Below are 18,962 nucleotides of genomic sequence, written 5' to 3'. Positions count from 1 at the left end.
AGCAAATAAAAGGACAGTTGGGTGACAGTGGGTTGTTGCATAGTGTACTTTCCCCCACTGTAACAATATTTATAGCAGCAACAAAATCTAGAAAGTTTAGCTGCAATAACTAGATCTGGAGAAGTCTCTCTTTTGAAGAAAGAAGATTTGGAAATTGATTTATTTTGTTTTTAGGAATAAAATGATTTAGTTGAAGAGATAGATTTTTCTAAATATTTAGACTCAACAATCCTATGTTGGAATTAGCGAGGAACATAGGATATGTGTTAAAATAGTTGACAACTAAAAACACGATTAGGCTGGTTACTGCCTGATTACCTACAATGAATATCTTGATGTTTGTACTCTAATTTCAAATGTTTGCATCTTGACCCTTTAGACAAAATCAGGTTACAATGGGGGAGTGGCCAAGATGGCAAACTGCTAACAGCACAAAGTCTTAGCTCTGCTTTACTTCCTGTTTTGTAACAGGATTTTATTATACCATCTTAATAAAAACTTATGTTCTTATACATTGTGAGTCTTTTAAACAAACGTGGACAACTATTTGAAAGAAAAATCAACTTTTTATGTTTTTCTATGATTTTTTTTTTTTTGCTTTCGGAAGTTTTATTGACTGTTGTGACAGAATGAGCCACTCAAATGTGAACTGTCAAGACAACTCGGTGAAAAAGGAACTACAGTCTATAATAGGCAGTATCCAGGAGCTTTTCTGTCAAATTTCATAAACTTGAGATCAGAATGGACAATATTAAAGAAGATTTCAAGAAACAAATGGAAATATTAAAACAGATAATAAAACAGCAGTCTGTTCATATCTCAGCAATAGCAGACACATTAAATGACTTGGATAGCAGAACGGGAGAGAGTGAGAATCACACACAATTCCTGTTAAAACAAAATCCTTTGCTAGAGGACCTAGAAAGTAGATCTAGAAGAAATAATATTAGGATATATGGAATACCAGAAAAGGAGGAAGGAGACAATATGTTGCAGTTTTTAACTAACTAGATGCCTGCAATTCTAAATATACCAGAAACACTTTCTTTTGGTATTGAGAGATCCCAAAGATCTCTTTCAACTTCTTCTTTGAAGAAATATCCTCTGGTCCCAGATCTATTATTGTAAAATTTCTCTCCAGCCAACACAAGGACCTGGTACTGATACCGATGACTACTTGGGTTAATTCTCCTATAAAAATAAATAACAAAACTATCAGGTTTGACAGTGACTATACTGCATCTGTTATGACCAAATGGAAAGCATATATTCAATTATTTTCATAAAAGACTTAAAGAAGCATTTCTCACTTTTTGATCAGTCAGAAAATATGTATTGGAAACTTATCAGCTTAAAGAGACAAGCAACGAGAAATGGCTGGCCTTTAAAGGACAAAAGTAAAAAAAATTAAAGAAAAGTAATATTACTCTCATTTTCTATTTTGCCTAAATAGCTTTATCACAGACATTCAGTTGTGTCACCTATTACAGACCATCATCAAATACAAGGTATAACAAACAAAAACGTTTTTATACTTTATCAAAATATCTTTTCTATAGTATCTGAAATGGTGCATATATGTTATTATTGCTACTACTTAAAGGTCCCACTATTATTTTATTTTAATTTTCTCTAACATTATATATATATATATATATATATATATATATATATATATATATATAAATATTACTTTTACTTATAAATCTCTTTATTGTTTTATTTAAATCCTTTCAAACATTATTTTCTAACAGTGTATGGGGATGTATGTTAACATGTTTAACTAATCCAATTAATTTATATATACTTTCTATACGTAATTTCAAGTAATCTGTTTTAGTTTTAGTTATTCTATCTGGTGAATATGGTTGTATGTGGTAAGCTTTATTTATGTGCAATGGGTGTTGTGTTGTGTAGTTTTGGCTGCATGAAAATTATTTATATACACTACTTCACTTACTTTTAATAGGTTTAACTTGTCTGGTATTTGTTCATTACTTTGGCTCTTATTCAAAGAATTAGAGATGCTATTGACTGTCAGTACATTTGTTTATATAAGTATAAAGTCATTTTTTTTAAAGTAGCACTTGTTCTTATTAAAAGTAGAAAAAAAGGCTTTCTGTTTAACTTGTGAGTGTTAAACATGGCCACAAGTTTTTTTTAGTAATTGCTTCTTTTTAGTTCCTTTTCCTGAAAAGTGTTAGTTAAATTGCTTTAGAATTTTTTTCACATGATTAGAGCTGTTTTTCTACTTATAACAGTCTAGATTTCATGTTTAAGCTTCTTGAGCTGCAGGAAATGCATTTTGAGCTTTCATCCTCATTTACAGAAAGTGAACTTTTAGAATGTTAAAATGAGCAGCAGAAACACAAAAACAGAACATTTAAAATGAATGTAGTTAATTTTAAAACATATCCATGTAGTTTTCCTACTCACTATATTTTAAAAAGTGAAATAATGAAAAGAAGAAAAGGAAAGAAGAATGCAGTGGGAAGAAGAAAAAGAAGACATCCACAGACTTAAAGACACCTGGTGCTAATCTCTGTTTAGTGACATCTTGTGGTCAGCCTAGTTATAGTTCAGTGAAAGGTGTATCCTTTATATAAGTGCAGTGTAAATATAATATACTCATGTAGCAGATCATCACAATACAGAGGAATATTTCATTTATAGTGATGAAACTGCTTGTTTAAAACAATATTACTGGTTTCAATTTGTCATGAAAGAAGCTGAAAAAAATTATGGGCAGGATTCATGATGGCTTGCACGGAGTCTGAGAGTTGTGTAAGACTTCATGCAGCCATCGTGATCCAGGAACAGCCCGAAATCCCGTGTAAGAGACCAGCTAAAACGACTCTTACACGGGCAGGGCGTGGATATGCTAATCACCTCACTTGCAGCCGAAAGGCATGCAAATGAGGTAGAGTAGAGATCCACAAAGCTGAAACCAGCCCGTGTAAGAGTCGTGTTAGGTGCAGAAATGTACTCAGTTGACAACTGAGTACGTTACTGCAAATAACACAATGGAGCTATGACAGCTCCAAATAAAGTGTGCATATGTTGCAGTCAGCATGCCAATGGCCAAATATGTGGCCATTGGCATGGTAACATGATGCAAACATGAAATAAAATACTTTTTTTTTTCTGCGATCGGCGATGTTTAAATGCAGCGCAGCCCCACGCAAACGGGCTGCGCTATATAAAACATAAAAATAAAGGTATGAAACCCACAAATGTGGGTTTTATGTAATGCATGGATTTGCAATGCAGGGACTAGCACACCAAAAACAACATGGCCACCGTCTAGTGGTTGCTAAGGGGGAAAGCTGAGTGTAAGACATGTAACTAAGCATTAGTAGGCAATCCTATGTAAATGAGTGGTAGGATAGTGAATCACACTGTCACATAGCAAATGAGCACATTCCGTGTAGTGTAAGAGTTAGATAAGGGGGAGTAACAGAGTAGGAGATAGGTGACATCACAGGGGGGAATGTCATGAAGAAATCAAGCTCATTGGAGCAAAGTGGTATGTGAAAGATGTCAATCACACAGCATAAAAATAGGAGTGTCAACAGATAAGCATGGGAAAGTCAAGAAATGGAAGGTGTACACTGTGGCCAACACCAAAGTTTCTTGCTGTACGTGCTTGCGCGCGTGTGCACACTGGGAGCCACGAGTAAGACAGAGTGTGTGCGTGTAAGGCAGAGTAAGCATGTAGGAGCCTGTTTAAACATCTGTAAACCTGTTTGCGCTGGTGTGTGCGTGTTGTAACTCGAATAAGCAGATTCTAGTCTGTGTAAGCATGTGTGCGCTCGTGGTAGCCACTGTGAGCGTGTTTTCGCTGGTATGCGTGCTGTTCCCCCCTGAGGAAACAGAGAGGAAAAAGGAAGCAGAAGAAATAGTAGGAAACTAGCAGGGAATACTGGCAGAGCTAGCAGGTGAAAACAATTAGAAGCAGGCAATTACACAGGCAGAATACTAGCCCAGCCCAGCACTTAAAACACTGCAAACAGCATTGCAGTATGTTTCTCTCAAGAGACACTGCAAGACAGGAGTAAGCTAGTAGAAGTGAAAACTGAAAAAGCTGCACTCAGACCAAACATGCTAGGGGCTGCTATAGCTGTTATAAGGAGACATAGGAGACTTGCTGATGGTGGTGACAATGCAAATGCTGCCAGACAACCCACAGTGAGGAGACGGAGAAGAGTGTACAGGCCCAGGGTCACCTACCAGGGGTTACATGAGCTGGAGATAGTGGAGCGCTATAGAGTGGACAGAGACTTCCTGCAGCAAATTGTTGAGCTGTGCAGGCCATGCCTCACACACAGAACCAACAGAGGGGAACCCATCCCAGTGGAAACCAAGGTATGTGTTGGCCTAAGAATACTAGCAACAGGTACCTTCCAGAGACCAACTGGTGATATGATGGGGATATCACTGACATCAGCCTCCAGGGTACAGCACCAGTTCCTGGATGCCATGTCAGCACATGTTGGTGAGCATGTATATTTCCCCAATGCCCATGAGGTATTGGCCAGCAATATGTGTCTCTTCCAGCAAATAGTGGCATACCCTGAGGTAGTGGGTGCAATAGACTGCATGCACATACGCATCAAAGCACCAGCTGGTGAGCGGGGTAGGGCCTACATTAACCACAAGGGCTTCCCCTCCATCAACTGCCAGGTCATGTGTGATGCCCAGGGCATAATAATGAATGTGTGTGCTAGCTGCCCTGGGAGCTACCATGATTCCCATATCTGGCATTTGACGCAGCTGTACCAGACATTTGCCAATGGGGACATCCCACATGGTCACCTAGTGGGGGATGCAGGATATGCACTGGAGCCGTGGCTGATGACACCCATCAGAAATGCACATACACCTGAACAGGAACGCCATAATGATGCACACGCACAAACACGTAATGTAATAGAGCGTGTGTTTGGGCTGCTCAAGTCACGGTTCCGGTGCCTGGACACATCTGGTGGAGCCTTGCAGTACTCACCAACTACATGTACCCAAATTGTCATGGTATGTGCTATGCTACATAATATGATTCTGTGAAAACAGCTGCAGCAGGACCAGCATAGGGCCGGGACAAACAGCCCCCCACCATTGCCAAGGCCATCACAGGCAGATCGTGACTCGGAGGAGGAACAACCTGAGCCTGCCCCAGTAGGCAGAAGGAGGTGTGCCCAGTATGCCCTGGCCTTGGCAAAGAGGCAATGCATAGCACATACACTGGCTCAGTAGGAACCCTGGGAATGATACCCCTCTCTGACTCACTCATATAGTAACAGGGACGCCTAACATGACACAACCTGCTCTCAAACATGTACAGGGAGTGTAGTATGTGCAGCCCTGCAACATCACCTGAGGCATGATTGCCATGTGTTAAGCAATGTAACACCATCTAGTATATGCAAACATGAAGACCCTGCCTAACATCTCACCCTCACCAAGCATGATGCCACACTATGAAGACAACAGGATCAAGTACAATAATTGGCTGAGGTATTGCTGTTAGCAAGGGAGAACACATGGCTGACAGCCTGGGCTGACATGCTGAGCAAGACATGATGCCCCACCTGCAAGGGATGGCACGCACCCAGCACACCTGGCTGTGTGGATACTGGCAAAGGCTGTTGTCACCCCCACTGTGCCTTGAATAGGTAAGGCTGGAAACACAAACCCACCACCATAGGTAGCACAAGGGATAACAACATGGATGTAATGCTACCCAACGCCAGACGTCTAACCTGCAAGGTGCATGCAGACCAAACCCACCACAGCATGGAGAATGGTAATATGTGTTCTGTAACAGAAACCTGGGTCAAGGCCCAGAAGAGCACCCTAATACTACCAGGTTATGCCTCATACCATGCTCTACAGCTCCAAAACATGGAACACACGACAATAGGAATGTGGCTATCAGTAATCATCAAGGATAACTACACCCCCAGGTTGGTACCACAGCATGAAGCAGCATGAACTATCCACGGGCAAGTAACACTGGCTCAAACTGTGTCCCTGTTTGAAGCCTGATACAGACCACACTCACAAACCCAGGTACCCCAGCCAGCCTTCCTGAAGACACTGCAGAGTATGAATGTCTCAACAAATACCAAACAAGGCACACACAAAGTATGACATAGGTGGCAATCCATTATGTATGGAAGAAGTAATCAGGGACCTAGGGACACAAGTGGACGGTAACCTGTCATGTGACACTCACATTGCCAAAGTGGCCAGGAAGACCTGCTATATTGCCCACCTTAATATGAAAGGATGCACATGTAGAGCAAGAGAGGTCACTGTGCCCCCATACTCTTCCCTTATCAGACCCATACATGACAACAATGCCCCAGTTCGGATGTACCTTACCTTACACCTGCAGCAGTTAGAAAGACCCCAAATGTACCTCACCAACAGGATAAAGGGTCCAAACATTGGACATCTGCAGCCTGGCTGAAGAAACTACAGCCCAATTCAGAAGCATACTGCCCAGTCAGAGGTGATTTATGCCTGATGTACAAGGCCATGTCCAATCCGGGAACCCTCCCTGCAAAAACCCCTGGCCCCTTTGGGGGGAAGGGGCAACCTACCAGGGCCTCCCACAATGTCCCGAAAAATCCCAAAAAGGGAAGAAAAATTAAAAAAGGAAAAATTTTTGGATACCGGGAAAAAAAGGAAAAGGAAAAAAAAAGGAAAAAAGAAAAAAATAAATTTGTTGCTTGTTTTTAAAAACCAAAAAAACTAAAAAAAAAATTTTGCCTTTTTTAAACCAAAATTCAAAAAAATAAAAAAAAACCAGAAAAAAAAAAACACTTTCTTTTGGTATTGAGAGATCCCAAAGATCTCTTTCAACTTCTTCTTTGAAGAAATATCCTCTGGTCCCAGATCTATTATTGTAAAATTTCTCTCCAGCCAAGACAAGGACCTGGTACTGATACCGATGACTACTTGGGTTAATTCTCCTATAACAATAAATAACAAAACTATCAGGTTTGGCAGTGACTATACTGCATCTGTTATGACCAAATGGAAAGCATATATTCCATTCTTTTCATAAAAGACTTAAAGAAGCTTTTCTCACTTTTTGATCAGTCAGAAAATATGTATTGGAAACTTATCAGCTTAAAGAGACAAGCAACGACAAATGGCTGGTCTTTAAAGGACAAAAGTAAAAAAAAAATTAAAGAAAAGTAATATTGCTCTCATTTTCTATTTTGCCTAAATAGCTTTATCACAGACATTCAATTGTGTCACCTATTACAGGCCATCATCAAATACAAGGTACAACAAACAAAAACATTTTTATACTTTATTAAAATACCTTTTCTATAGTATCTGAAATGGTGCATATATGTTATTATTGCTACTACTTAAAGGTCCCACTATTATTTTATTTTAATTTTCTCTAACATTATATATATATATATATATATATATATATATATATATATATATATATATATATATTACTTTTACTTATACATCTCTTTATTGTTTTATTTAAATCCTTTCAAACATTATTTTCTAACAGTGTATGGGGATGTATGTTAACATGTTTAACTAATCCAATTAATTTATATATACTTTCTATACGTAATTTCAAGTAATCTGTTTTAGTTTTAGTTATTCTATCTGGTGAATATGGTTGTATGTGATAAGCTTTATTTATGTGCAGTGGGTGTTGTGTTGTGTAGTTTTGGCTGCATGAAAATTATTTATATACACTACTTCACTTACTTTTAATAGGTTTAACTTGTCTGGTATTTGTTCATTACTTTGGCTCTTATTCAAAGAATTAGAGATGCTATCAACTGTCAGTACATTTGTTTATATAAGTATAAAGTCATTTTTTTAAAGTAGCACTTGTTCTTATTAAAATTAGAAAAAAGGCTTTCTGTTTAACTTGTGAGTGTTAAACATGGCCACAAGTTTTTTTAGTAATTGCTTCTTTTTAGTTCCTTTTCCTGAAAAGTGTTAGTTAAATTGCTTTAGAATTTTTTTTTCACATGATTAGAGCTGTTTTTTTACTTATAACAGTCTAGATTTCATGTTCAAGCTTCTTGAGCTGCAGGAAATGCATTTTGAGCTTTCATCCTCATTTACAGAAAGTGAACTTTTAGAATGTTAAAATGAGCAGCAGAAACACAAAAACAGAACATTTAAAATTAATCTAGTTAATTTTAAAACATATCCATGTAGTTTTCTTTCTCACTATCTTTTAAAAAGTGAAATAATGAAAAGAAGAAAAGGAAAGAAGAATGCAGTGGGAAGAAGAAAAAGAAGACATCCACAGACTTAAAGACACCTGGTGCTAATCTCTGTTTAGTGACATCTTGTGGTCAGCCTAGTTATAGTTCAGTGAAAGTTGTATCCTTTATATAAGTGCAGTGTAAATATAATATACTCATGTAGCAGATCATCACAATACAGAGGAATATGTCATTTATAGTGATGGAACTGCTTGTTTAAAACAATATTACTGGTTTCAATTTGTCATGAAAGAAGCAGAAAAAATGATGGGCAGGATTCACGATGGCTTGCACGGAGTCTAAGAGTCATGTAAGAATCCATGCAGCCATCGCGATCCAGGAACAGTCTGAAATCCCGTGTAAGAGACCAGCTAAAACGACTCTTACACGGGCAGGGCGTGGATATGCTAATCACCTCACTTGCAGCCGAAAGACATGCAAATGAGGTAGATTAGTGATCCACGAAGCTGAAACCAGCCCGTGTAAGAGTCGTGTTAGGTGCAGAAATGTACTCAGTTGACAACTGAGTACGCTACTGCAAATAACACAATGGAGCCATGACAGCTCCAAATAAAGTGTGCATATGTTGCAGTCAGCATGCCAATGGCCAAATATGTGGCCATTGGCATGGTAACCTGATGCAAACATGAAATAAAATACTTTTTTTTTCTGTGATTGGCGATGTTTAAAAATGCAGCGCAGCCCCATAAACGGCTGCGCCATATAAAACATAAAATAAAGGTTTGAAACCCACAAATGTAGGTTTTATGTAATGCATGGATTTGCAATGCAGGGACTAGCACACCAAAAACAACATGGCCACCGTCTAGTGGTTGCTAAGGGGGGAAGCTGAGTGTAAGACATGTAACTATGCATTAGTAGGCAATCCTATGTAAATGAGTGGTAGGATAGTGAATCACACTGTCACATAGCAAATGAGCACATTCCGTGTAGTGTAAGAGTTAGATAAGGGGAGTAACAGAGTAGGAGATAGGTGACATCACAGGGGGAATGTCAGGAAGAAATCAAGCTCATTGGAGCAAAGTGGTATGTGAAAGATGTCAATCACACAGCATAAAAAGAGGAGTGTCAACAGATAAGCATGGGAAAGTCAAGAAATGGAAGGTGTACACTGTGGCCAACACCAAATTTTCATGCTGTATGCATGCACACTGGGAGCCGCACGAGTAAGACAGAGTGTGCGTGTAAGGCAGAGTAAGCATGTAGGAGCCTGTTTAAACATCTGTAAACCTGTTTGCTGGTGTGTGCATTGTAACCGAATAAGCAGATTCTAGTCTGTGTAAGCATGTGTGCGCCATGGTAGCCACTGTGAGCGTGTTTTGCTGGTATGCGTGCTGTTCCCCTGAGGAAACAGAGAGGAAAAGGAAGCAGAAGAAATAGTAGGAAACTAGCAGGGAATACTGCAGAGCGAGCAGGTGAAAACAATTAGAAGCAGGCAATTACACAGGCAGAATACTAGCCCAGCCCAGCACTTAAAACACTGCAAACAGCATTGCAGTATGTTTCTCTCAAGAGACACTGCAAGACAGGAGTAAGCTAGTAGAAGTGAAAACTGAAAAAGCTGCACTCAGACCAAACATGCTAGGGGCTGCTATAGCTGTTATAAGGAGACATAGGAGACTTGCTGATGGTGGTGACAATGCAAATGCTGCCAGACAACCCACAGTGAGGAGACGGAGAAGAGTGTACAGGCCCAGGGTCACCTACCAGGGGTTACATGAGCTGGAGATAGTGGAGCGCTATAGAGTGGACAGAGACTTCCTGCAGCAAATTGTTGAGCTGTGCAGGCCATGCCTCACACACAGAACCAACAGAGGGGAACCATCCCAGTGGAAACCAAGGTATGTGTTGGCCTAAGAATACTAGCAACAGGTACCTTCCAGAGACCAACTGGTGATATGATGGGGATATCACTGGCATCAGCCTCCAGGGTACAGCGCCAGTTCCTGGATGCCATGTCAGCACATGTTGGTGAGCATGTATATTTCCCCAATGCCCGTGAGGTATTGGCCAGCAATATGCGTCTCTTCCAGCAAATAGTGGCATACCCTGAGGTAGTGGGTGCAATAGACTGCATGCACATACGCATCAAAGCACCAGCTGGTGAGCGGGGTAGGGCCTACATTAACCACAAGGGCTTCCCCTCCATCAACTGCCAGGTCATGTGTGATGCCCAGGGCATAATAATGAATGTGTGTGCTAGCTGCCCTGGGAGCTACCATGATTCCCATATCTGGCATTTGACGCAGCTGTACCAGACATTTGCCAATGGGGACATCCCACATGGTCACCTAGTGGGGGATGCAGGATATGCACTGGAGCCGTGGCTGATGACACCCATCAGAAATGCACATACACCTGAACAGGAACGCCATAATGATGCACACGCACAAACACGTAATGTAATAGAGCGTGTGTTTGGGCTGCTCAAGTCACGGTTCCGGTGCCTGGACACATCTGGTGGAGCCTTGCAGTACTCACCAACTACATGTACCCAAATTGTCATGGTATGTGCTATGCTACATAATATGATTCTGCGAAAACAGCTGCAGCAGGACCAGCATAGGGCCGGGACAAACAGCCCCCCACCATTGCCAAGGCCATCACAGGCAGATCGTGACTCGGAGGAGGAACAACCTGAGCCTGCCCCAGTAGGCAGAAGGAGGTGTGCCCAGTATGCCCTGGCCTTGGCAAAGAGGCAATGCATAGCACATACACTGGCTCAGTAGGAACCCTGGGAATGATACCCCTCTCTGACTCACTCATATAGTAACAGGGACGCCTAACATGACACAACCTGCTCTCAAACATGTACAGGGAGTGTAGTATGTGCAGCCCTGCAGCATCACCTGAGGCATGATTGCCATGTGTTAAGCAATGTAACACCATCTAGTATATGCAAACATGAAGACCCTGCCTAACATCTCACCCTCACCAAGCATGATGCCACACTATGAAGACAACAGGATCAAGTACAATAATTGGCTGAGGTATTGCTGTTAGCAAGGGAGAACACATGGCTGACAGCCTGGGCTGACATGCTGAGCAAGACATGATGCCCCACCTGCAAGGGATGGCACGCACCCAGCACACCTGGCTGTGTGGATACTGGCAAAGGCTGTTGTCACCCCCACTGTGCCTTGAATAGGTAAGGCTGGAAACACAAACCCACCACCATAGGTAGCACAAGGGATAACAACATGGATGTAATGCTACCCAACGCCAGACGTCTAACCTGCAAGGTGCATGCAGACCAAACCCACCACAGCATGGAGAATGGTAATATGTGTTCTGTAACAGAAACCTGGGTCAAGGCCCAGAAGAGCACCCTAATACTACCAGGTTATGCCTCATACCATGCTCTACAGCTCCAAAACATGGAACACACGACAATAGGAATGTGGCTATCAGTAATCATCAAGGATAACTACACCCCCAGGTTGGTACCACAGCATGAAACAGCATGAACTATCCACGGGCAAGTAACACTGGCTCAAACTGTGTCCCTGTTTGAAGCCTGATACAGACCACACTCACAAACCCAGGTACCCCAGCCAGCCTTCCTGAAGACACTGCAGAGTATGAATGTCTCAACAAATACCAAACAAGGCACACACAAAGTATGACATAGGTGGCAATCCATTATGTATGGAAGAAGTAATCAGGGACCTAGGGACACAAGTGGACGGTAACCTGTCATGTGACACTCACATTGCCAAAGTGGCCAGGAAGACCTGCTATATTGCCCACCTTAATATGAAAGGATGCACATGTAGAGCAAGAGAGGTCACTGTGCCCCCATACTCTTCCCTTATCAGACCCATACATGACAACAATGCCCCAGTTCGGATGTACCTTACCTTACACCTGCAGCAGTTAGAAAGACCCCAAATGTACCTCACCAACAGGATAAAGGGTCCAAACATTGGACATCTGCAGCCTGGCTGAAGAAACCACAGCCCAATTCAGAAGCATACTGCCCAGTCAGAGGTGATGTATGCCTGATGTACAAGGCCATGTCCAATCCCGAATGAATGGACATGCTCCACTGCAGAAACCCCAAATCCAGCAGAGACACCTCAGTGAGAAATATGAACCTCCACACATAGATAAATAGGATGTGCTGGAGGGACAGATCCATAACCCAGAGGCTCCTTACACTCTGGAACAGAATCCCAGTCCATGATAGGCTGAGCTCCACACTCAAACTCAACAAGAGAAATCTGGTGAAGTGCATGGGAGATAGTAGGTGTACACTGGGGGCCATCCCTGTATCACATCTAGTAAAGTAAACCCTACATGGGCATAATATGCACATTGCAAGGGGTGTCGAAACTCACACAAAGTCTGTCCGTGCTCAAACAAGGCCAGGGCAGATAGCCTAGTATGAACCTATGAACCTATGACGATACAAATTGTGCAGGACACAAAGGATTATCACACAGCTGTCCTACCTGATGGTAGGAACCATGGTGATAATCCACAGATATGCTCTGCAACACTCTAATATCACAAACAATACACCAAACCCACACACATTGCCAACATCCTACCTAACAGATTCCTTTCAAACTCCCCACCAGCACCTAACTGCCAAATATCTATCCCAGCAGAGTGGTGGCCCCCTGACATTGCAGATGCTGAGGTAACAGCCAGCATCCACAAAGCACAGCACACAGCATCAATGGTACCAGATGGTGTCCTGGGTTGTGTCCAACAAGTACTGTAAGAAGAATGGAACAGCAAATAGCAGTACTGCGCACTATCAGTCCTACCACAGGATATGTACCCAAAGAGCAGTGTACAGCAACACTGGTCCCTCACCACAAAGGGGTGCTTGAATGGATACTGCAAACTATCACCCCTCAACCCCGACTATCTAGGTTGGCAAAGTAATGGAGAGGATGATCATGGATCCCATGAATAGCGAGATTGGGTACCTACAGATATTGGACCCTATCCAGTGTGGCTGTCATAGGGCAGATCCTGCCCATTACACATGTCTGACTCATGTGAAATGTGCACCAAGGCCATTGATGTGGGGAATGTGGATCACACAGCCTATCTGGACCTTGCTAAACCCTTCCATACAATACCCTAGTTGGCGGTACAGATAAGCTCATCAGCCTAACTATAAACCCCTATGCAAGTAGATGGGTTACAAACCAGCTCAAGGACAGAACTGACCTGGTCAGACATACTCCAGCCATGGCAGACTGCAAACCAGGTACAACTGGCATCCCACAAGGCATGGTCCTGGGACCTCTCTTGTATGCTATACATGCCACATAGGTACAGGCCAACATGGAAGGACTCTGTCTGAACAGGTTCGCAGAGGACTACAAACTGCCCACCATATTGGACCCTCCAGCTGACACAAGCAACCTACAAAAGGCACACATAGAAACAGACAAGTGGTGCCACAGCCATGTCAACAAGCTAAATGCAGAATAGTGTATAGTCAACCCCTGTGGAAACACAGTACATGGCCAGAAATTACCACATAGGTGTTAACCCAGTAAGTACATCAGGAGCAATAAGAGACCTGGGGACACAAGGTGATAGATATCCTGCATGTGACAACCATGTGTCTGTAGTGGTTACATAAACATACCATATACCCACCTAATCATGAAGGTAAGCACAGCTCGGTTAGGGTAGGTCAATGTGCCTCTCCAGTCATCCATCAGCAGCCTCACAATTGTGTACAATGGCCCTTCAGGGATGTACCTTAGCAGACACCTGCATCAACTGGAAAGACCCCACAAATACCCCACCAGGAGGACCGCAGAGCTGTAACAGATGCCATGTGTCGCCTGATTAAACAAACTGCAGCTCCACACAGTGCCATACCGCCTGGCTGGAGGTGAACTGTGCCTGATGTATAGAGCCATGACCAAGCTGGTATCAATGGACATTTGGCACCATGTAAACTCTGAATGCTGGTGACCTATGCAGCTGACAGGCCTGAACCCCAGCACAGACATAAACAGGACACGCTGTACCAATTGGTCCATAACCCAGAAGCTCACTCCACTCACGACTAAACTCCCATACAGGTTATCCAGGGAGTCCCTCATTGACTGTCATCCAGAGGAATCATGATGACTGGATGGGAGATGGTAGGTGTACCCTGGATATCACCTGTATGTCAGGGGTAGACAGAGGCACAGCACACTAACCATGACATATGTCATGGCAAACACCAGTAAATGTGTGTTGAAGGACAAACACTCTCTGACTAGCATTACAAATGGACTAGGGCACATGGCCATTGTTTGTCACTGTCCACACAAGTTGTGGAATACATTAACAATGTCGGAAAATCATGTACTATGCTGTCCATATCTGAGCAAAATGCAACATGGTCATATCTGCACAACTGGCCATCAACCAGTCTGGTGTGCTCACTATAAATATTACAAGCAGTGACAGGACTGAAATCGATGATACTGTCCACCACAGTGAAAGTACTGCACCAGTACACTATACGACAATACAACTGTGTGGTCAGTAGGAAAGGATGTTGACAACTGTATGCAAACTATCCCATGGCGACCCTGCAGGCACAGCATAATGCCTGTTAGGTTCAGACACAAAGCAGTTGGCCAGTAAGAACACAACCTGATGTCCAACACTCAACTGTACATGTGAAATATAGATGGCGTCCACACACAAACACAAATGTGGTGGTCCACAGATCCCAACATAAGGAAAGGTCACACTGGGCATGCTCGCACTCTTAGATAAATGAGACGTGTCAGTCAAGAAGCCATACAAACTGCGAACTGGGCATGCTCACACACTTAGGCCATGTCACAGTTCAGCAGTTGCACACACATATCTGGCATTTGTATGTGTTAACACAGGAACCTCCCACAATACAGACATCTGCCCATTGCACACAGTGAAGTTACAACAGAGACATAAGTAAAGTACTGGATCCCACTCATATGCAAACATCTTCCACAGTACACAAGTTGTTTATAGAGATAGGGAAGGCTATGGCACTAAAGACGCACAAACAGTATATGAGCAACAGATACTTGCATCTGACAGCTAAACATATGGCCGTAGAGTGCAATACTAGACTGTTGCCCCTAGGGAATACAGAAGGCTATCCACAGTGTATTTGGCGTCTGCCTCCACAGTACAGTAGGCCACTGTGCCTGTGCAAAGTTAATACATAGATATGCTCTCCCCTGTACTGATGGATAGTAACAGATGTACATACCTCTTCATACATAATGATGTCAGCACACTATACATATGTCAGGAGCAGAAATTATATCCAGTAATGTGAATAGCGCACTCTGCTACTGCATCTCTCACAAGTGTCATAACAGTTAGGTAGGGGTTTGAATCCTGCAAGTGCTCAGTGTGTGTGTGACTGTGGTGGGGGGGTAGTGTGTGTGCAATTCTATGTGTAAGAGGAATGTCCCTTTTGGCAACTATTACTACACAACACATGCTGCATATTCCACTGTCTAAACACTGATGATGTCAGCACCCTATAAGTACAGCAGGAGAAAGCAATCATCTCAGTAATGCAAATAGCACACTCTGCTACTGCGTCTCTCACAAGTGGTCTAACATAGTTAGGTAGGGTTTGTATCCTACAAATGCCATGTGTATTTTTGTCACACAGTTTGACCATGTGTGTGGGGTGTTGTTCCCAATATTGCATGACATACATTATATCAGTAATGTCAATGCTCACATGATGTATGTGTGGGCCACCTACACATATGTACCTGTGAACTGCAATAGTTCCTATGTCCGAAGCCTGCCTCATGTGAATACATGGAATATGCATCAGACAACTGTATGACTGTGGTGTTCTGTGCAGGGGCTGCATGTGGTATGTGACTATACAGTGTGGGTTTTAGATGGTGTCATCCCACCAGCGAGGGATACATGACTGGTCTGGAGCATACAGTCCACATGTTGGTGATGAACAGGTGCAGCATGTTGTCACCTCTTGTGGGAGTGGTAACAAGTTGTTCCATAGCAATGCAGGGAATGAATGCTAAGAACCCTTCAGATAGGGTCTTGGAGCTAGAGTAATGCTCACACTCTATGTTTGGGTAGTCACAGTCCACCCATATAATGGTGTTTGTAGAGACCATCATATTCCCAGTGTTGTCAGGAAAGCCAAGTGGGTTTCCTGGGTATGGGAGGGTGGTGTGTGCCAGGCTATGAACCTGAAGGCAGTCTAACCCACTGTTAGTTGCACATGGACAGGCTCTGATGCTTTGTGCTGTGCCACCAACCTGGGGTGTGTGTATCTGAGGTGCCTTTGGATACATCCCCCCTGTTCTGGTTTGGTGCATGTGTAGGGGATGACAAGCATGGTATGAGGAATGACCTGGCAGTGATGGTGTGCACCTGGGAGCCTTGTACCAGGAGTCTGTTACTGCATGGATATTGCTGTACCCCATGCTAAGGACAGTTTCCACTGCATGCATCTTGAGGTTTACACTGCTGCTGTTGAGTAGCATTTCTATTAGTGTCCTATCCCATGTGATACCTGTGTAGGTGGCTATGTAATGACAGCCTTGCATACAAAGGCACTATGTGTGTAGCAACAGCCTCTGCCAATATACAATGGCCCATGGGTGACAGGTGCAAGCTGTCCCAAGCAAAGCAATGTGGCTTGTCCAGCATGTAATCCCACACTGACAGGCATTGGATCCCCTTTGAATGTCACCGAAACATACGTTAATTGCAGAAACTGATCATCCTGTCTACATATTGTGGCAGCATTCTTGGTGAGGGTAAGATGCTACTCAAGGTCAGGGTCATACCAGCCTGTGCCACAAGCTCAGAGAGCCCCTCTATGTCCCCTAACATGTAGTCCAGGGAGGTGCATCAGAGGTCATACACACTGGCACAGACAATGACTGCGTCATACTTCTACATGCCTTGGAGTGACCGGTATGCTTGTGTTATGTGGTGGATCATAGTGCACGACGGGCAGCTCAGCGTGACCTTCACCTTGTTCAGCCTGGTGAGCAGGACCTCAGTGTACTAGACGATAGTGGTACCTCATACAACTGTAGCAGGTGTGTTGTCAAGCCGTATGGCTTGTGACTGTTTGGCACACAGGCTTTGTGAGCTATGTGTTGCACGTGCTCTGCTCTGGCTTAACGTTTGCTTGTGTGTCTGCTTTGCAGGTGTCAGCTGCTCAGGCAGGATGCTATTCTGAGAGTCCAATAATGTACCTGTGTATTTCTGTGTTTGGATTGCAGTCGTGGCAGGTCTATGGGAGACTGGTACTGTATTCACTGTAGTATCCCACTCCACCTGACAGGGAATGCCAGTGCTGAGTTAAGAGAGCTTAGCCCCCAGTTTGGCTATGTGGTTGCATCTCTCACATGTGTTGTAAGTGTATGGGAAGGGGATAGGGTTGTCTGTGTACATGAGGCAGCTGTAACATTGCCACATGACTCAAAGATTCAGCAACTGGACCTAAGAGTAGATTGACAGGCTACCATAGTGTTGTGAATCCTATACTAAGTAATGACACATAGGGCCAATGGGGAACAAGGTACTCAAGGTGACTATGTGAGGGTGTAGTGCTCCTGATTTGTTAGTGCTGGCATATATGAATGCTGTCTTGAGCAAATGTGAGGTAAGTCATATGCAATGTGTTACAGGCAAGCTACATGCAAACAGGACAAACAGTGATGCTCTGTCAAGTGAGACATGGACATCAGTACAGTAAGCAATGCAGATGTCACTAGGGATCCACAGAGGCACTGTAAATCTGCACTGCAGGTGGAATCAGTGTTTCAGAAACATAACAAACACACATGCATACAAACAAAGCTACAGTCAGCAGGCCTGTATGTAGACTATGCTACAACAAACAAGGTGTACGACTTCCAGTAGGTACCAGTGCATATATGCAGGCACTATAAGCCTGTACCCAGACATTCACAGGTCAGACGGGCTGGGTCCAGCCACACCCCCCACAAGTGTATAGACCACTTACCTTCGTAATGTTGAATAACTGGCCTGATACCCAAGTGCTCATACCTGTAATAATACACATGTCAAATAACAGATGCTGAGCCCTCACTCAGCAGTACCAGACTTAGTATGGTGTATGCTACCTGTCCTGGCACCACAGTATCCTTGACATGTATGGACACTCTCCCTCCTGTCATAGTTAGTTCTGTGTTTTGGTGCTGTCATGCATGGTATGAGGTGTGACCTTGTAGTGCTAGTGTGCTCTTGTGAGCCTTGAACCTGTTGAGTAGTACTGCACAGATATCAACATCCTCAAACATCCTCATTGCAGAGTCATGTGTGGACAGCATGCAACTTGCAGTTGACATGACCACCATTGAGTATCAATATGTACATTGCTGTATCCCCTGTGCTACCTATGTTGGTGGCCATCCCTTGACAGCCTCACCACCAGTATGCAAAGATGTGCAGACAGTACACTGTGGTAATTACTATGGGTGTACAAAACAATACAATGACATTCATACTGTAACTGCATCAGGCATGCTGGTATATACTCACAATGGTACCATTACACTGTACTGTTGTCAACATCATACTATTACAACACTTCTGTGTAGTCACCCTGTGCATCAGCACCATGTTAACCTGTTCCTGCACTGATTTTACAGATTGCAGGAGGTGGCACAGTTTCATCATATG

The sequence above is a fragment of the Protopterus annectens genome, chromosome 5.part1 (genome assembly GCF_019279795.1).
Source record: "Protopterus annectens isolate FY-2018-M chromosome 5.part1, PAN1.0, whole genome shotgun sequence".
NCBI classification, from domain to species: Eukaryota; Metazoa; Chordata; order Ceratodontiformes; family Protopteridae; genus Protopterus; species Protopterus annectens.
The sequence above is the reverse complement of the archived record's forward strand: the minus strand, read 5'-3'. Positions refer to the sequence as shown.